Source organism: Poecilia reticulata, linkage group LG8, assembly GCF_000633615.1.
Source record: "Poecilia reticulata strain Guanapo linkage group LG8, Guppy_female_1.0+MT, whole genome shotgun sequence".
Classification (NCBI taxonomy): Eukaryota; Metazoa; Chordata; class Actinopteri; order Cyprinodontiformes; family Poeciliidae; genus Poecilia; species Poecilia reticulata.
This window is the reverse complement of record NC_024338.1, coordinates 19707559-19729303: the sequence shown is the minus strand read 5'-3', so window position 1 is coordinate 19729303 and position 21745 is coordinate 19707559. Positions and strand designations below refer to the sequence as shown.

The window sequence follows — 21745 nt, the reverse complement described above, 5'->3', positions numbered from 1 at the left end:
TCTTAACAAGATAAGCCCTGAAATCAGCGAGCCCAAAGGAACAGAACCTGAACAAGAGTGCTGATGAAAATGACGGCGGTGTCGACCTGCTTGGAAACAACTGGAGTGTTGTTCACACGTCTTATCGTGAGAAGAGCCAACAACACCAGGAGCACCACGGCAGATAATTCCTGTCACTAGTACAGCAGGAAAACAGGGATCTTCCTTTTGTTTGGAAATGATTCGACAGAACCTGTGGATCTCCAGGAAAGATCCAGAGACAAACATTCAAACACGGAAACGGATGAAACAGACAAGCTGATGCTTTTTACAGAATAAAAGGTGGACTGATTGCTTAATGTATTTTATTTTCCCATGGTCTGTAAAATCTTAAGTTTGTTCTTTTTTTTTTACTTTATAGTTTCTGCTATAATTTGAACATATTTGTACAAAAACAAGTGTTTAATACCTACAAGTGAAAAGCATCTTCTATTCTACATTTCTAAGCAAGCAGAAATGTGGTAAAACCCTGAATTACTAAGGGAATAATAAATGCATCCAAAACCAAAAACAAATGGTAATAAATAGTTTGTACTTGTCAGACTTGTCAAGTCCAGACAACTCCAAAGCACTTCATATGAGCTTTATGTCCAATTAATCGTCAGATAATCAATGAAACCATTAATAGTTCACATAATGTAGAAAGTAGTCAATGATTTTTAAAAAAATTCATTACCACTTTAATTATTGTGGGATGTTCAATAGTTTTAATTCACTGACATCATTAATGAAGAGTCTGCAGAACAAAGCATTTGACTGTTAATGGTGAAATGCATTAAGCCGCATGTCGATTTTGAGTTTTTCTTACGTAGGACACATCAACTTCTTTGAGGTAAAACCAATTTAGCACTAAAATGATCTGGTTTAAAGCTTATTAATAATAATTTTTCTCAGAAACATGAACATTTTCCACAGTTTAACCCCTTCCTATAAACTCTGGAAATGACTGGGAAGACATGAAAAACCGAAACATCATTCAGATGGTAGTAACGTTGGACCCATTCATACTACTTTGTTGACACCAACGCAGAATAAATCTTTATAGCTTATCTGAGCCCATTTGGACTAAGATTTGACACATATTTCTTCAAAACATGCAGGGCAGAATGGCAGCATGTTTTTATGTCAGAAAAGTGGTGAAAAAACTGTATTTCTGAGGTTAAGAAAACTTCAAACTGGACCAAAATAGCTGCACAAGTTAGCAGGAAATTAATTGGAATATCTTTAATATACCTTCATAATAATTTCTGAACATTAATGAAAAACAATTGTATTCAAATGCTAAATTGGTTTGATTTTCACTTTAACGTCTGAAATTGATTACATTTTTGGACAGAGCTGAAGCTCTGAGGGAGGAAAGAAATATCCAAGCCCGCAGAAAATGTTTGATAGTTATTGGACTTTTTATGGGATTTGTTGACAATAAGAAAAATACAGACTCTCACAAGAGTCATCCATAAAACAGATACTTCAAGCCAAACAATGGAATGACCTTGGCTGAAAACCCACTTTGCGGAGGACAAACAGAACAAATGGAGAGGCTTTTATGTTTGGAAGCAGACGACAGTGTTCCTACAACGCCTGAAAGACCGACTGGTTTCAATTTCCTCCATCCTGACAGCCTCACAACTTTGAATCAAGGTGGCTTTTACAATAGCTGCACATTCAGTTTCAGATCATATGTTCCCCACAAACAGAGATCCTATAAAAACACCAAGATAACATGATGTACTGCATTAGAACAATCGCCAGAGAAAAAGGCCTAAAGTGATTTAAACACAACAGAAGTTAAGTCAGTCTGGTTAGTATGAGCACAGTTGGTGGAAGAGATGAAGGAAACGTTCAAGAGCAGTTGTGACACTCATTGAATTACATGTTGACAGCTCTGTGTTAGCGAAGAGATGAAAGCAAAATGAGATTTTCAAAAGTGAATATGGAAAATGATGGTATTGCTTTCTCCACATTGTCAAAGCTGACAGTGCTATTACCATCACTGTAACGTCAGGTGGTGGCGTGTAGTATCCAGTTAGAAGGAAATCAGCAGACGGATTTTGAATATTGATTGTGTTTCGGGGAAGAAAAAGGCGAAACGGGAGGAAAATCCTGTAATTAGAGTGGGAGAGCAGTGAAAACGTTCAAAACATGGAGGATTGGTTCAATAAGCCTGATGATAAAGTTAAGCAAGCACCATCAGTGGTGGCATCGTTTGTGGTACGGTCAGAAAAAAGAGGGAATGAAAGTCAGAATACACAGGATGTCTCATAAGTTTATGTTTCCATTGACTGTAAAATTATACAAATTGGAAATATTGAAAATAAATGTACTTAATGGATAATTTTGAAAGTCAAATCGAAATTTGTGTGTTTCGCAAATCTGCAAATTAAACGTGATCAACAACTGGATGTTACTACTGGCAGAAACAACAAAGACAACGATAGGAAGTGGTATGAGGATGATGAGGTCTGTTTTTTAATGACTTATCACATGAACAAAATTATTCACGTGTGATTTTAATTGTGTTTTTTATTTGGGATATTGGGCTTTTTCGACATAAGCAGAATATCAACAAAATTTTGTGCACATTTTAAAAGTTGTCCTGCAACCTCAATCAAATTAATGAATTACTTCCTTCGTATGCAGTCGAGTTGTGTATCCAAATCCAAATAAGTAAGATGCACTACAAATAAAATACAAAATATGGTTTTTAATTGGTGATCTAATTCATTACGGGGAAAAGTTACCAAACCAACCGGGTGAAAGTAAACTCCATCCTGGTGTCAAGTTAGGAATTAATGGTGTTTGATCCATATGTTTTCTTCGCACGTCACTCTGACTACTACCCAACAAGCAGAATAAGAAATCAGCTAACAGGGTGTAAAGTCGACTAAAAAAATCTCAAAAAGCAATAAATTATCGAATATTTTAAAGGATTTCAATAATACATGAGAGGAACCATTAATGCCCATCAGTCTGGAAGCCAAACTTCATAAGTATTTTCATTCTTATTAAGAAAATCATAAAGATTTTAGTTAATTTAACTACTAGTAGCATGAGAGAATTTCCATTCCACTTAAACAAGCTTTCTATAATATAAAAATACATTTTATTAATTACTTTTTTTTTGTTAGAGTCTTGTAGATTACTTTTCCACTCTTTAAATGTGGATACCAATCACAGTCAAAGAACCAACCTAAGTATTGTAATAAATGGCCCCAGACTCCTGGGCATTATATATTCCATTACTGGAACAATTACCATTTTTAATTCTCATTTTTAAAAAGGACAAAATGTCACATCATACCCTTTAAAAATGCATTTAACAATTGCTTTTAATGATGTCCATACTTTTTTATAAATTTTGAATAAATGCCTAAATTGGGTTTTGTTTTAGCTTTCATTTATTACAGAGGTGTAGGAAAGATGTAAGAATTTAAATGTGTTAAACAAAAATTTGATTATTGTGTTTTTTTTAATTTATTACATTATAAAAAATAGAAAACAAATATTGCCTTGGTGTCTTAATAGAATAATCTTCAGTGGATGCAGGGAAGCCAAGGGCAGTAAATGAGCTTAATGTGCCTTAAAATGGATTAATCTTCTATAACTAAATGAAAACCAAGAGTACTTCATCATTAATGCATGCAAGGAATAGCAAGTAAAAAGAAAACTTATTAAAACTTCGGCTGAAACTTCTATAAGCGAGTCGATACTTTTAAAGTGCAAGAGGGAAGAAAAAAAGTCACTCAAGACAAAAAGACAAATGACAAAGTAGTCTTATTATTCCAGGACTGTGTGGTAATATATTATCTCTTCATTAAACATTTGTGTTGGATCTCCGCTCTAATTAGTTGGCTTACTTGTCTCTTTACGCTGGAAGTTGTGTCACTTTCAGGTAGAGCCGTCAATGAGCCTGAGAGGCGATTTCAGAATGAATTTGTCGCCGCATTCGGTTTGACATTTCTCTCTTCGCTTGCTACAGACGAGGCATACGTCGACATTTAGGACGCCCAAACTGTTCACATGGTGTAACGTCTGCCAGCCTGACAAACATCAGCTCACTCAGCCAATAAAATGAACAGGAGAACATCCAGGCTCTCCTGTCAGCTGCCTGGATATCAGCATATTGAGCGTTTCCTGCTCTGCCTTCAATACTCCAGTAAACAAAGACACTGGGAAGGATTGTCCCAGTCCTGTCCTGTCAAACAATCTAACACCGTTGGATTGTTTGATGGTTTTCTACAAAAATACCCATCAAAGTTTGGATTTTGCAGAAAATTCCTGACCCTTCACATCCCCAATCAGTGGTAGGTGTCCCTGCAGACTGGGGGCATTTAGGCACATCTTGGCATGTTTTCACACCTGACAGGGTGGCAGACTTGCTTTGACAGGGGACCATAGTTGCAACATTTGTTACATTTTCAGCTGCTGTGGTTCATCTATCCATCCATCCATTTTCTTTCACCCTTGTCCCTCAGTGGGGTCGGGAGGGTTGCTGGTGCCCATCTCCAGCTAACGGTCCGGGCGAGAGGCGGGGTCACCCTGGACAGGTCGCCAGTCTGTCGCAGGGCAACACAGAGACACACAACCACGCACACACACACACTCACACCTAGGGGCAATTTGAAGAGGCCAATTAACCTGACAGTCATGTTTTTGGACTGTGGGAGGAAACCGGAGTACCCGGAGAAAACCCACGCATGCACAGGGAGAACATGGAGACTCCATGCAGAAAGACCGGGGCCAGGAATCGAACCCAGAACCTTCTAGCTGTAAGGCAACAGCTCTACCAACTGCGCCACTGTGCAGCCTCTGCTATGGTTCATTTTGGTTGTATTTACCCAGAATGCCCTGTGCTGTAGTCCACTTCCTGCTTTTGGAGCGGTCTCCGGTCCACTCAGCGTTCACATATGAATTCAAACCGCACCAGAGTTCACTCAGACCTAATTCGCCTTTTTCTGTCCACATCAGAGTTTGATTACACATTCACACCTCCCAAAACGAACCAGACTTCCTAGGCAAATGGACTGGAGTTTGATCACAGCGGACCAAAAAGGACCTGTGTGAATGCAGCCTTAGATTACCTGATAGTTTGGGAATTTGGAGATTAGATTGGTGTCATTAATTTGTCACTCTTCTTTTGTGGACTCACGAACGCTAGACACAAAAGCTTCAAGAGGAAAACATTTTCAGAATATCTTTTGTTTTTTTCAACCGGATCTTACCTGCTGCTGCCTAAATGGTTTAGTTTTCGTTTAAACCACCAGAGGTTGGGTTAGTTGGGATGTCATTCCATCATATTCTTAAAAAAAGAAACATTTCTTCCAGTAAATGTTTGATTCTGCACCTGTAATATTCAGAGTTTCTATGGAGGGTAACTCTTTATTCCTACAAAATGATATCCTAATATTTCTGCTCTAATAAGCTTTTTGTAAACTACCTGAGGTTTGTGAACTTTAAATGGCCGTTAACCAGTGATAAATGCAGGGTTTATATAAACAGTGTGATTCATTGCTGTACAGTTAATACATATTTAAGACATTCAGCCAAACTGCTTGTTCTTTTATATCTGACTGTTTATCTACAGCCATTTACATTTTTATCTCATTTTAACCTTATTTTTATGTTTATCTTAAACATAAACTCAGACTGGAGAGTGTCAGCAGGCTCCTTGAGCTTCTTTTGGCAGGCTGGCTGCATCCAGATGACAAAAGTCTCTCTTTCCTCGTCTTCAGCGAAAAGTTGCAAAGTAGAAACTTTTTATTTTTTGATGCTGGAGTTTTTGCTTTGGCAGCAGAAATGAACAGTCGTCGTGTTTTTCTACCAGCATGGCAGAAGGAAAACCCATAAAAGGTAAATTGTAGTCTGAATTAATTTAACAGATATTTTTAACTATGGTCATTAAGATGGAGAAATTAAATGAATTCATTTTGGAATTTATTATAAATGCAGTTGATAACATAAAATATTAAATATTTGTTTAATGCTACCAAGTTGAGGTTAATTTAAACATAAAATTCCATTAACCAGTTATTTATTGAAACAAATTTAGATATAAATTCTCGTCCCAGTCTGTCTTGCAACACCTTGAACATGTTTACTACATTAAATCTGGAACTTATTACATCATAAATCCGTAACACAGAGCGTACTGCTGCTTAATTTGAAGGTGATGTTTGTCAGATAAAATCCCAATCCCATCTTGGCACCTTTAAAACTTAGCATGCTTAGGATGCCAACTTCTTATTTATTCCAAGTCGTATTAATATATGCAACCGTTAGCGTGCTGGAAATGATCCATCGAGTAGCAATAATTAAACTCTCCGTCTCCCTGATAAAGATCTGCCATGGCTGTTGAATCATCAAGCAAAACCAGCGATCAGCTAAATGTCAAAACAGACATTTGTATCCACGGTCTCCGGGTTAATAGCGGCTTATCTTGCGAGCATTTGGTCAACGCCGCTGTGAGCTGCAGAGGTATGCGGTTCTGTAACCCGCCGTGAGGAGGTAAACAGTCAAATTGCCAACATTAGCACGAGAATATCTGCAACAAATTGCTCCTGGCAAGGAGCTCAGCCCATTATCTGATCAGATTTGACCACACATTTTTCAGCCCATCCAGCTGACAAAAACAGCACAAGTGGGTAATGTGCCAGGCTGGCTGACCTCGGGCTGTCAGAGCGAGCAGAGAGGTTTCCAGCACTCGGCGGCTCCTCTTTCTCCCACTTTGGAGTTCTTAAGTCAGGTTCACGGTGGAGACTTCATGAATAAGCCTTAATGTGACAGAGAAATTGGGGATTGCTTTCTGCGTCTGGCTCTGCCAACAGTGTGATGATATCGACGACTAGATGGCGCGAACGCAGAGACTCCAAAGAGCGGATTAGAGAGGGGAGATAAGGCTATCCACTGTAATTAAGCCCTATCTCTGTACAGCCACTGAAGAAAATAAATCACCCTTCAGAGCTTGCCAGTGTTGAAATGCATGAACAATTATTCAGTAATTAATCGTTATACATACAGGCTCCAAACACTAATAGGACATATTTTAACTACAGCATTATAGTACTGCTAAATTAAATTAAATCTGAATGCATTTAAGATCAATGTAATAGATCACCTATTCAACCTTTTTTAATCACTCCAATGTAATTGCATTAGCTCCGTTATCAAGCATTTTATGATGTTCCCCGTGTTAATTTCCAGTTGCAGACATGTATAATTGAAAATGGAAATGCATAGGGTGTGGCAGCCGACAAACACGTCCCCTTCTGCTGCGTCCACAAGACTCACATAACGAGTGGCTTTGATTAAACCTCAACACTGAGGATTAAAGTTTCCAGTTTAACTGAGTATTTCTACTATTAAGTCACGTATTTGTTTGATTTCATTTAATAAATAGGTTATTTGCAAGAGCATCGAGGCATCAAGTGATTTGATAAAAGCTCTGGTCAAATTTACATACTGCAGTGATGTGCATAGATGCCATTAAGTTGGGGTTTTTAAATGATGTATGAACTGTTCTTTTTTTATAGTGTGGGATGACTACACAGCATAAAACTTCATTTACTCCAAAAATAGAGATGTGAATCTTTCAGTGTCTAGCAATCCGATTCCTTTCAGAAACCAATTTTTCTATTCCAACGGTCTACAGATTCTGCCCAAATTATGAGACTGACGAGAGGAACAGACAATGTAAACATAACATTTATTTAAAACAATCCTATGAGGTCCCAAAGTGTTTTAAATTACAACAATTTATATTTAAACAAAATTAGGTTTGTCCATTTTTAGCTTAGCTTAGCTGCATGGCTTTTTCTTAAAAAAAAAACATTAAAGAATTATTCAAAATATATACAGTGGATGATGAATTTTTGAGCATTTTGAATTTATTCAGGAATCCCAGGACTAGGAATTGTTTTTCTCCAAAGAATACATTTATTTTTGCACCTTTATTTCGTTCCATAAACGTGATTTTATAAAAACTACTAAGTTTACTTACTGCAATCAGATGCCATTAATTTGATGTCTGAACTGTTCTTTTTTCACTTCCTAAATATTAAATAGCTCTAAAAACACATGGATTGGGTGCATAAAGTTTAATGTACACTGAAACTACAACTATTGAGTTCAGCATTCATAGATTTTACCATTAGATTAGACTTTGGGGCAAAAGACTCGAGACTGAAAGCTTTGAGATTCGTCTTGGTAACGACTCCAACGTGTCTAAAAGAAGCTGAAAAATAACTACTTATTATTGCAAGTCTGAATATGAAGTCCTTCTCTAGGAAAAATAAAAGACCCAAATTCTTTCTGCCAACTTTTAATGTTCAAAGAAACTTTAAACTTCTTCCTTTTTCTCACCGTTGGACCCTTGCTGGTCACATTCTAATTATAAGGCCATTTTTAAAAAGGCGCCAAACTTATTAAATGTATTTTTACTTTCTGGGCACCTGGAAGAACAAGCAGAACAGAATCATCTTTCACTTCTTTTCACCCTTTAATTTCACACTTCTTTTCTTCCAGCTGTTTTAGCAGGTTTTAGCAGACGGTGTTCCAACGTTATTTGATCATTTTAGACCAGATCTTTCTCTCATAATGAGGATTTCACACACCGATGCATCCTGACTTTAAATACAGTCCGAATTAATTAACATGTATTTGTGTGTAGCTATAGAAACAGAATCAGCTCTAACTTGATTACTGCAACAAGTGCAGCATGTTTTGGGATATTAACATGAAAACCAATTTTTAAAACAAGTTTCAAAAGGACAAAGGTTATACTTTCCTATTTTATAGAAGAAAAACACTTACTAGCTTCATCCAAACTGATTTTTCCAAACATCTAATCAATGTGAAGGAATGAAAAGCATCCCTCGCCAGCAAAGAGCAACAAGAAGTCTTTTTAATCAACGATAAGAGCTCATCTCTGACGAGGCACCGATCAGAAATTGTATCTGCAGATTTATTTTTTTTTCTTGTGTTGGAAGAATAAAATATGCCATTCCTAAGAGAACATAAAAGGAATCAAAAGCTTATTCCCTTTTATGAATCAAAACATTGCATCAGCTGTTTTATGACTGCAAATGGGAATTCTTTGTTTTAAAACATTTAATTAGAGCTGAGTCCTATTTTGAATCGCGATATCAATGCATGCAGCGGACTGCTTGGATGCAGTAATTGGCAGCAAACCATATTTCATGTGTCCTGTATTCACGCTCCGCATATCAATGATGCATCCTGCCAACTGTCCTTAATGGCCGAGATCAAAGAGTCTGGAGGGGACATGGTAAGGAAAGAAAAGTCAGGGAAATGTGGGTTAATCAAAGTTAATATTGCATTATTTTCTTTTAGTCTTATAACACTACTGCTAATGTAGAGGAAAAAAAACTTAGGAAGTCACTATTTTGATCACCAATCAGACTCTGATCAAAGATTTACCCATTATGAACCAATATACGTTTACTTGTTCATATCTTTAATAATAATAATAATTCATAATGACCAAAATGAATGCAAAATTACCTTTATAAATTAAATAAATGATTTAAAGTGTTCACTGAAACAAACATTTCTACAGCGACCAGAAATTCTCCATTATGATCACAGGGGTATAAAGTAAATGTGCAACTGTAGAAATTAATTTAGCATTGAAAGCAAAGCTGTGATGAGCAGAGTAGAGGTAAAATGTCTTACATACATCAACCTATTATAAAATTAGGAATATTGTTAAATTAGAACAGCTGCTTCCTTATGTAATTAGCAAGAGAGCGCTGGTATGACTGTACATAAAAATTAATGTAATCAACAAAATGGACAACGGTTTGTAGAGGGAGTAAAATTAGCTAATGAGACTATAATGACTTGTGGGAAAAGTGGGAAAATGTACATCATTGCACTAATTATTGTCATTTATGTTTGCATACATTACACATGTAGCAGTCCTAATAAAGGATCCAACTCAGTTAAAAATGTTACTATCACAGACATTTCTTTTATGGCTCTTATATTCCACACACTAATTTTACATCTGTTTTTCACTTGAAACCAGACAGTTCTAGATTATTTCTCCAAAGTTCTGGTAAAAGTTTGAAAGAGGAGCCACCTGGAGATTCTCCTCCGTTTAAAACTGATGTTGCTTAAAGCAAAACCAACACCAGTTATCTGTAAAATTACCAACATAGTTCAAAAGACGCCACAAAAACACCTCCATTTCTCAGCTGTATATCTGGCAGCATTAACAACTTTGCCAACAAGGTTTTGGTCAAATGGATTAGATTTTCTTTAGTTTGACTTCATTAAAACAAGAAAATCCATCTGATTTCTTGCCATTTGGAGTGTTTAAATCTCCCCATATTGTGAGCTAGATGCAGTGATTTTACCCAATCTTGACTGAGTTGAGAACAATAACACAGAAAAACCATCAAAGAACAACTCAAAACAACAGCTTTTTCCTCGCTTCCTGTGTCGGCTACGCTATACACAGATTCGTTGCCATAGCAACCAGCAGCGACGCCACTACACGTTTCAGGATTCAACACCAAAAAAACACTCAAACATTTACAGCAGAAAGAACAGAAAATTCACTCCATTGCAGTTTTATGTTTTTCTGTTTAATGTTTATTTTGCGATTATTAATAAGTGATCGCTGTGGTAGATTAGCTACCGCTGCTATTAGCTAAGCTAACAATGTTGTTAGCAACAGTGTTAGATGAGCTAATTTAAACACCTGCTCCACTGATGATCTGTCAGTGGTTTATTTTGTAATTGAACCAAAAAACAACAAATTCCACATCGTATCTACATGTAAAGGTCATCAAAGTCAAGCTAGCATACCTGACCTACTTCCATCTTCCTGGCTAATTTTTCTGTTAATAAAACTTTCCTGACCTTATTATCTGGTTGTAATGTTGACAATCAGTAGCAAAGCACTTCATCCCTTTTTCTTTAATATAGCAGGCGTCCATTTAAGATTTAGTGTGTATAGTTTGAACTTAGCTAACACCAGTGGTAGTCATCATCAGCGAGCAGCTTTTTGCTCTCCAGCAGGAAGACGCGTGACGTATAACGAGTCCATATAAAACACCCGGGGCTAGAAGACGTTCAGATTCAGAAAAAGCGTGCGAGACTCCATGACCAACCCAAAGTGATGAAAATCTGCTCCACTTTCATCCACAGCCTGAACGAAAGCCACCCCACTTCCTGGAGTCCAGAGCTAAACTTCTCCAGGTAGCTTAAAGGTGTGTGATCGAGAAGCCACTTTGCTTGGAAGCTAGTTTCCTTCCAGTTCATGGGTTCTCAGAGAAACTCGGATATTTACTCTCCTTTTGACTCTAAACTGCAAACATTCATTGTTACAAGTTGGACAGGAAAATCTTTTGAAGGTCAGCATGTTACATCGAACTGATCCAGGAGAAAAAAAGAAAAACAAACTGAACTATTCAACAATCTGCTAGCCTTGATTACATTCTCCAACGGCTCAAACATCCATTCCCCAACTTTTTCCTTTTTTTTTTTGTTTTCACCTTCTTTCCACCTTACCCTGAGGCAGTTGCTGAGTTTGGTAGAAAGAAGGACAGACAAGCATTTTGCCAGGAGCACAGAATCGCTAGATTTAAGTCTGTAACTGCTCGACTCCTCTAGAGAATGACAATCACAAGGAAACAAAGACGGCGTGATGGTTTGACTGACAGCCTTTTATGTCTGTTCACTACAAGGTCAGATGTACCCCAAATAGAAAATGCATGCGAGTGATCCTGAGTTTCTTCAAAGGATGTCCTTCGTTCGGCTTGAATGTTGTGTGTTTTGTTAAAATGGAGAGTCTGACTTATGAGTGGCAGCGAGGAGAACCAATCTAAAGTGTCGACATCAAACAAGAAGCCAAGCGGCATCAGAGTCCAATAATCTAAATATAATTTCGTGACTTCCACGACGTCAACTTCAACCTTGTCTCATAAATGTCATAAGGAGGGAATGTTCCGAGGTTAATTTCATCATATTATCAAGAGAATAAGGCAATTACCAACAAATGACAAAAAAGGGCAATTGAGAAGCAATTCTGCGGATAACTGACCGCGATATGTCCTCTCGGCAGGTGGCTATTCATAATACAGCAGGTGATTCATATGAATTATTTCCTACCTGTCATTCACTTTGCTCTGCAGCCAGAGTAATTGTAGTCCTGGAGATCTCACTTTGGCACCTACAGCGGGAGTCTTGGCTGACCTTCCTGGGTGATTCTTTCCAAGCAATTATCTGCAGACATTTTGGGAAAGAAAAGAGCGTAAATATTCCATAAGGAACCGCGAAACAAATATTCTTCAATACAACAGGCTTGTAAAAGCAACAGGAAGCCAAACGTGGTGATAGTTGGGATTATTGGGGGGAAAGGAGGTTAGAATCCCCCCTGCAAAGACAACAGGTGATGAAGGGAGTAGATTTTGAAATATTCCATTTTACCAACAATAAATTATGCACAGAGGACTATAAAACTGACATAACTGGTTCTAAACTCTACCGCTACTCAACATTTAATTACTTTTGACCATAAATTGAAGCTTCAAGTTGAAAACCAACATTAATATTCATGCTAAAAGGTCAAGCAGCAACAAATGGGACACTGGACTTTCTGCAGGTCTGCTGCGGTTTGGTGCCGACGGTTTGTTGCTTTATAGGTCATGTTGATAAATTAAAACAAGCTCAATAATTTCCATTTCTATGATTTATCGTTTTTCTTGTTCTAAACACTGGAGGACTAAAGTCTTAATTTTTTTTTGTCTCAGCTACCCCTTTGTTTACAAAGACTTCATTTGTTGTTTCTGTTGTTTTGTTTGGTTATTTAAAATGTCTTCCCATTCCATGTTAAATCTTCCTGCAATATTGTGTCATTACCACTGTATTACTTTAAAAGTATATCTCAAAACGACAATATTATCATTTATCGCAATAACTTCTGGGATAATTTATTGTCCAGCAAAGGTCTACATGTGGCTCCAGAATACTTATTGGTGACACCTCAATACAAATGCTAATTGGGGAATAAATTAGATTTATTTGACATAAATTCAAGCAAAATGCAGAAGAAGAAAGAGTATGAGGCACAACTGAAACCATGTGTGCCTGTACAATTTGTACCTTCAATGTCTGATAACTAATTTGAAGAAACATTTTGCTTTATGACATGTTGTACTACAGAGCCAGGATTATTCTTTTTGTAAAATATCACCTAACAGCCAATTACTTGTGGCACTAACTTCCACACGCTGCTTCCACCTGATAAAATTGTGCAGTTCCTCTGGCATTATACTTCTCGTTATCCCCTGGCCCCCAAGAAGCGCATGAACCCGTCAATCTGCTTTTATTCTGAGTGTTGCTGTTCCTCGTTCTGGTATTTCCCCGCATATGCTTATTCAATATCCAGGCGATAAAAACCAGCAAGACCTCAATTTGCCTCGGAACGTTTAATCTCCAAAAGAAAACACGTCCACACAAAGCAGCGAGAAGCTAAGTAACGGCACAGGGTCATTTGGCGCCAATGAAGTATTGGTAAAAATGGGTTTCCATGGAGACTAATATGCTCTCTGCTGAAGACAAGAGTGGCGTTCGGGTAGGACTGGAGGGAGCTGTGGGGCACGAAGATAAGTTCGCACAAAGAGACACGATGTCAACACACCTGTAATTAACATGTAGAGTTAAACTCACAGCGAGCTGCGTTGGGAATATTTCAATAAAAGCGCTCTTTGAACTAAAACAAGGAACAAATTCAACATGGAAACATCAGACAGTGGACTGATGTTTGAGAAATAACCAACAAACATTTGTTCATAAAATTAAAGCTTCCTGCATTGTTTGCCTTTTTCACACTAAAACATGTTAAGTGTTATGATGGCATGGTTCACCACCCTTATTAAAAACCCACTTTCCTTCTGTTTTGGATTCTAAGGGAGCCGGTTTATAGCTAATTTTACAGAAAAAAAGCCCCAGGATCGTTCATTGGCTCTGCCCAGTAAAACCAAGCACCTGCTGTTTTGCATAATTTAAAAATTTAAAGAGCTCATAAAGAGATTTTTGGTTTCTTTTTTTTTCCTTTACTGCAGCATTTAAGTTTTGGGCATGCAAAAGTTTCCAATGTTACACAGCCCCTAGTTCCTACTAAAGGATTTTATTCCCCTCCACAGAACACAGGCCTCCTGAACAGCCTCATACATCTTGTTTCTAGTTTCTTAATAGTCGCCATGTCACTAACAATTAAACAACTCGGAATTAGCTGGGACAAGAAAAATATTGAAGACTGATGAATGATTAGAGGCTTCCAAAAGTGTTTCATTTTGGATTTCAGGGAAGCAGATGGATGAATTTTGAAAAATATTTAAAACAAACTTGAACAGTGTGGCATGCCTTGGTATTTAGCTTCATTTAGCACACAACTCAGACAACTATTAACGTGAAAAACTGCTGAAAACCAAAGTGACACTTAGAGGTTTACTGACTAAGTGTCTAAAATGACTTACATGGTGTCACTTCTTGTGAATTGGGAGAAAAAAAATAAGTATATATATATATATATTGTAGCATGGCAGAGGTTACACTTAATTAATCTGTCATAATTTTCACAGCAGTCAGGATTTACACCAAAAAACATGATTCTACATATGAAATTTGGACGTTGTTACCCCTTTAATCCGGCATTTCTGAATCCTGACCTCCCACACTGCATATTCTGCATGTTTCTCCTCTCCAGCAGACCTGATTCAAATGAATGGATCATTATCAGACTTCTGCAGAGCCTGATTAAAAGCCCAAGAGATGACCCATTTATTTGAATTAGGTGTGTTGAAGCAGGAAAACATGTAAAACATGCAGAGCAGGAAGGGGCTCAAGGACCACGGAGCACAAAACATTGCACTAATTAAAAGCTGAGAGATGGGACTTAAATTCAAGTTTTTTGTGGTAAACAGTGAAACACAAAATTATGTTGGTGCCCAAATATTTTTACAGTTCACAAAAATTGAATACGACACTCACTTCCTGTGCATATTATATTATGCAAAGAGCCTGGCAGTAACTCTCAGGCAAAAAAAAACAAAAAATACGACTCAGTCTTCCTGGAGGCTAGTGACTAGCATGCCTGCGCTGATTTTCTTACATTTTTAAAACTTACACGACACAAATTATATGCACTGACATTTGGTTCTGTGACATAATTTACTGTAATCCAAAATGACAAGCATGAATATTAATATACACAAAATAGTATTGTTATTGTAAATAGCCAAGCTTTGTTTCAGAGTGGCAGAAATGGGCTTTTATAAGTTTTCACATTAACACAATGTACAAAAACATATTCTACACCGTTAAACAAGATAAGCATGCCTGTCATAGACATAAATTAACCATTTTAGTCTCGACATGCCCACACCGCGCAGTCTGACTGTCTAGTACAGAAAGGTGACGTTACAAAATGGCCGCTACAAATTAGCATAGATTTAGCTAACCGAATTCAAATCAGGGCGCCCTAAACCTTTCATTAGCCAAATAAATTTGGCAAAAACCACACTGTGACAATTTTAAAATATTTTCTTAGCATACATTCCGACAGACATGGAATACGTATTTTAAATGAACGGAAATATACGTAACACAATGCCGCAACAAACTTACTCTCATGCAGTTAGCATTGAGGGAGGATGGTGAAGCGAGCGGTGCATTTCCGGTTTTTCAAAATAAAATACAAAAACGATAACATTGAAAGGGAAATGAAACACTACAATGCAATTTTGAATTACATACACATGTGCTAACCGAGTTAGCCTCTGTGTTAGTTCTTTTCTCTTATTTACTGCTAGATAGCAAAACCACTTTTTCTTTTATTCTACATTGTAGTTATTTGGTCATTCTTGCACATACCAAACACAAAACATAATTAGCTGTTTTTGTAAGGGAATTCAATGAATGTTGTGTTTATGGTATTAGAACGATGTATAATACTATGTGCAGGTGTATTTGATAAATATTTTTTCATGATTGGTTTCATCATTTCACTTTGGGTATCAAAGTATTTTTAATTTCATTCAAAATAATTTCAAACTCTTCTTTACCTTTTTAATTACTAAATATTTATTCTGAGCTGATCACGTCAGGTTATCCATGCTGCTTAATAATTCAGTATTTTTCAGCACTTTTTGTGGAAAAATAAGACTCATAAAGTCAACAGATTACTGGGATTTAAAACGAGAAGAAAAAATACAATAAATTACATGTAACAAAGTGAAGTATAATACAAAGTAGGACTCATTATACAAACTGCAGATAGATTAGGAGTTGCTACTTTCAAATGCTGTACTTGTTTGATGCATACCCCTAAAAAACAAAATAAATAAAACTTTACAATGGAGACTGACCCATATATTCATGGCAGATGTTTTCTTGAGTAAGATGAATTAGGAGGAGCTTGTTGAAATTAGAAAATCTCAAAGTCTGCAGAACGTTTTCACATTAAAGTTAAAAAAAAAAAAAAAAAACTTTTTTGGGTTAACAGACTGCAACACTGCTGTTTAAAGTAAGTCAGTGTTGAACCAGGACCGAGGAAAAAGGCTGAATATGGATCCACAACTATTCTATTCCTTTGAAAGTGTTATTGTCTGTCAGTAGTTGTGATATTCTTTCTTAAAATCCTGTTTAAACCTATATATGTTCTGAGTTTAGGAGTGTTGAATCTTAGCTTTTAGATTCTAGAAATGATGCACAGCTGCCAGAGAAACAGACACAAAGCCATTAAGTGCTGCTTAGAGGTGACCTTTAATTTGAAAAGCTGATGGAGGGATTTGGAAAGCTGTGAAATAGTCAGCATCAATGCTTCAGAAATGTATTTATGCGGCTGGACCTGTAGGTCAACAGGGTTTCAAGAGCAACAGGAATGATTGTAAGGAAAACAGATGCTGCACACACCAATAAATGACGAAGCATGCTCTGTGGAAAAACTCCCAGTGAGCCAACAAAACCACTGTCATTGGTTACAAGGTTAGACACCTACGTGCTCCTGAGGAAAGTATTGATGTGATCGGGTTGGGATTTTTGCTTATCACTTCAATATCAAGTCACCTTGTTCTTTTATTTTTTTTCCTCTAATCAAATGTCAACAGCATGGCTATCTAACCCTGATATGAAGCCAATTAAACCCTCGTCTCAATCCAGCTGGCTGTGGTCTGCATCCTAATGTATCGTCACTTCAGCTGTTAGTGTCTCCAAGGATCGTGTCATCAGCTGAATAAGCTCCTAAAACAACAACAACAACAACAACATAACACCCAGAGATGAAAATATGAGCATGCAGGGAGGTTTAGTGGTGAACCTGGCGGAGGTTTAGTACCGAGAGCCTCTGTTTTATCGCAGGGTTGAAGGGAGAGGTTGAAGCTATTGACACACAGAGGTACGGCTAAGCCACTTCACATCCCAATCGATCACAGGTCCACTCCACTACAAGTGGCATTCCCCTTCTACACAGAGACTTTCCCGCCTGCCTCCCTGCCTGCCTGCGCTGGCTTTCAGAAGCCGGACACCTGGCTGGGTTCTGGTCCAACAGGAGCTTCAGTGACAGTGCTACGCAGCCCTTTCGGTCCTCCTTTGTTCCTCGATCAAAACTCAGTTTGAGAATGTTTTGTTGCTCTGTGTTTGGCTGCTGCAGAAGCAGGAAACAGATGGCTGGCTATTTATGGACGGTGCTGCCGAATCCAGCTCAAATGAAATGTTCTTTCAAAGGAATTCCAGCTTTTTTAAACGCCCGCTCAGGGAACTTCATAAAGCTTTGGACCGAGAACCTGTAAATGACCCGTGACAATGAGATTATAAAAGATAGGCTTTAAAGTATTTGACATTATCAGACTGAATTTTAATGCCTCCCTCTTTACCTTCTTTAACTCCTGCTAATCTCTCCCAGGAGGACACCTATTAACCTGGACCAACGCTCTGCCCCTCTGGAAGACCGACCTCGTCTTCATCACTCAATCAACCCATAATTTCCCTGCAAAAATAAAATCTTAACAGTATTTTTGTCTACTTTCATGTTCAAATATCTTAGTACCCTTGAAACAAGCCAAAGCTGCCTTTCAAGTAACTTTTTTCCAGGACGAAGGAGCTTGTTTGAAATGGGACGTTTTATGCTAAATTCACATTTTTGCACATCCGTTTCGGTTTCTGCTGCATTTAAAAAACAGCCAAAGTGCTTCAAATAAAACAAAAACCAAAACATGGCAATAAGTTCATGTTTTTTGGTGTCCGGAAAATAACGGCTTCAAAAACCTCCAGAATGTAATGTCATAAATCAGCAGGCACTGCCCTTCACCTAGTAACCCCAGCAAAGCCCAGTCAGTTACCTAGCAACCAGGATGGAACTCTGCCCGTTACTTAGCAACCCAAACCGAGCTCCAGCATGTTTGGTAAGCTGCTTTTACTGCTGTATGCGCTGCACAATGGCTGTTGGAAAAGACAAGTGTTTTGTTGTCGACTTTCCATCCAGAAACCACTTGCTGTATTCTTGTTAGTTGCACAGGAGGCTCTACCGATGCTTTTCAAAGATGTAAGGGTGTATGATTGCGTCAGCCATTTTCATGTGTGAGTGTAAAGGCTAAGTTGGTGACAGAAGCCGTAAAAATGTGATGAACATGTTTTGAATAAACCCTAGACCTATAAAAATCTGTTCAAGGAAGAATAATAGTTAATAATACTTTATTAATTAAAAAAAAGGTGCTAGTTCCATCCATCCATCCATTTTTTTACACCCTTGTCCCTCAGTGGGGTCGGGAGGGTTGCTGCTGCCTCTCCAGCTAGCATACCGGGCGAGAGGCGGGGTCACCTGGACAGGTTGCCAGTCTGTCGCAGGGCAACACAGAGACACACAGGACACACAACCATGCACACACACACACACACCTCGGGACAATTTGGAGAGACCAATTAACCTGACAGTCATGTTTTTGGACTGTGGGAGGAAACCGGAGTACCCGGAGAAAACCCACCAAGCACAGGGAGAACATGGAGACTCCATGCAGAGAGATCGGGGCCGGGAATCGAACCCAGAACCTTCTTGCTGCAAGGCAACAGCTCTACCAACTGCGCCACCGTGCAGCTGCGGTGCTAGTTCTACTAGCAGGTTACTTTTCTTAAAGCCTGACATTTTTCCCATGTGGTAAGTTAAATAATCTGAGGGTGGAAATAATATTTTATCAATATTAAGAAATTATTGACTCAAAACAAGCTTCCTTGTAAGTTAGTTTTGTCGAATATCACAAGAAACTAGACCAAAAGTACTTGGTAAGATTTAGTGTTTTTGCAGTGCACCAAATGACCTCACAGGAAACATGGCGGATATTTGCTGCATTGTAAGCAAACATTAAATACATGCGGATCTGCCCAGAGTTAATAAGGCTCCTTTAAACACTGAGGATGGTTACCATGGAGCCATGTTTATGGAGAGGACCTGAATAAACTGGGCTGTTTATGCTGCTGGATGTAAATAAAAATCAGGCCACGACGATAAGCTGTTCATGACATCCCGTCTGGCAGGAGGTGACAGTTTGAAATTACATTAATCCTTATCTATTCATTATGAAATTTGAGCGTCCGCATGTAGGTGCGGCAACGCCTTATCGCTGCGAGGAGCCTCAGCTGAATTCAAATTGATTTCTATCTTTGTGGAATCTATTGCAAATTCCTCTCATGGCCGGCGACGCAGAAGGCAGTGACTGCTGCTCACAGGTCAAGTCAGATTAATCTCAGGCTATCTGATCAGCCCATCCCAGAGCTGGCGCTATGTGGGAGAAATATAGCACATTTTAGATTACAGCACTCCCTCTAAAAGCCTTTAGCTGTAGCGCATGTCTTTCAATGGTTTGGAACAGAGCATTCATTTCATCTCTGGGCTCTTCTTTTAAAGGCTATCCCACTAGGTGCTATCACTAGGAGGTTCAAGGACAAAATAAATCAGCGATGACACATCACATCGTTGTTATGTAGGGCGCAGAGGTCTCCTGTCTGCAGGTGGGAAAAAAAAAAGCTCAGGTTGAGAGAACACCTTTGTGTCTGGATCACATTAACAGCCTGACTCATTACATTAATAGCTGTGGCACCACAACATGAATAATGCCGTTCCTTCTGTGAAGGGGTTGCAAAGCGGCCTGACAGCGGAAAAAGCAGCAGACTGTGATTAACCAGAAATCCATAAATGACACAAACGCGTATGTATGGCTGAGAGGGGCGACGGCGGGGTTACTCCGGAAAACCATCAACTGTAAACACAGGAAAAGAAAAAAAAAACTTTAGGTTATCATCTACCACTTCGGTTCGTCAACAGCTCCTGCTGCACAGGTTGAGGTCTGGACTTTGACTGGACCATTCTGATGTAGATTTGCTGGAGTGTTTAGAACAGTGATCTCAAACCGCATTACTAGAGGGATAAAATCCTGCAACTTTTAGATCCTGCACACCTGAACTAAATGGTGAAACTGCACTTCAAAAACACAAAATCTTATTTCTGATCTAGTTTCCAGTGCAAATTTCTTCAAATAACACTAAACTAACTTACAAGTAACTTTTTTAGAAAGTTACAGGAGCTTGTCTTCAGTTCTTGCTCCACTGGCAGATTATTTCTCTTATGGTAAAAATGTCTTGTTGTAAGTGAAGTAATGGAGCAAGAACGTTTTCATCAATATTAAGGAATGAATTATTTAAAATCATCTCCTCTATCTTACATATCGTCTCTGAATATCTGCTGCCCAGATATTCAGCTGTTAGCACAACAGTCACCAGACTCTCTTCAGTCAGAGGCCTCTTCAGATTCACTGCAAGACAAACTGCTACCACGACGTCTTGGGGAAAATTGAATTACAGCAAAATTTAACGTCCCTTTCAAACAATGTGTTACTTTTTGATATAAGACGCTTGTGCTGAGCGCCACGGCCCAACGTCTCTGCTTTGGTTTCATCCGACTAAAGAATATTGATCCAGAGTTCCAGCTTTACCCAAGTTGCACCAGTTGATGTGGAAAAAAGTGTTTTAGAAACTGGTAAGGAGCTAATTTGCATTATATCTCATATCAGTGACGGCCGTTCTTTTCTTTCCATGACTAAACAAAAAGAAAAAGTTCCAATAAAAAGTTCTACATGGGACTTTCTGCCAAATTTGCTTTCAAAGCAGAAATGACAGCAATAATCTTCAGAAAGCGTCGGGGCTTCAGTCGCCGTCCTGCCTCCTTCCTTCATTGTTATGAATCACAGGAGAGCATGTGGCCGGCCGCTTCTCCCGGATCAGCACAACGTGGAAATTCTTCAAAAGCCCGGTCTCTCTCTAACCTCGCCCACCTCCCAAGCACTTTCCACCTTCCCCGGCACCGGGGGATCCGTCACAAATCAAGAATGGGAAGGTCAATAAAAGCAAACCATGCCAGACTCCCTGACTGACACATCAAAAGTTGCCACAGCGGTGCTAAACGCGCTGCCTTCTCTCCCATCCGACCAATTTAGCAGCGTCCGAGGGGAGCCCGCTAATCCATGGCTCTGAAAGAGCGCCTAATCAACCTCTGATTAAGAGCGAGCACGTCAAGGTGTCCAGCAGCATCCCCGCCGCCCTCACCTGCACCCTGAAGCCAGTCACAACAAGGAAATTGGATTTATTTGTCCTCGCAGCCTTCCATCCCCCATGCTTCCTCTCGGATGCCTCA

At 38.6% G+C, this 21745-nt stretch overlaps 1 protein-coding gene across 12 annotated transcripts in view; it reads right to left on the bottom strand.

Moving 5' to 3' along the window:
* Positions 1-21745, bottom strand: part of rbfox3a (RNA binding fox-1 homolog 3a) — a 553126-nt gene that overhangs the window by 455560 nt on the left and 75821 nt on the right. For 11 of the 12 annotated variants that reach the window (XM_017306231.1, XM_017306232.1, XM_017306224.1 and 8 more), the window contains one exon: positions 12175-12288. The gene's annotated coding sequence lies outside the window, so the exon portion shown is untranslated. Of the gene's footprint in view, positions 1-12174; positions 12289-15693; positions 15742-21745 lie in introns of those variants that run through there. The other variant, XM_008416524.2, reaches the window with a different exon arrangement.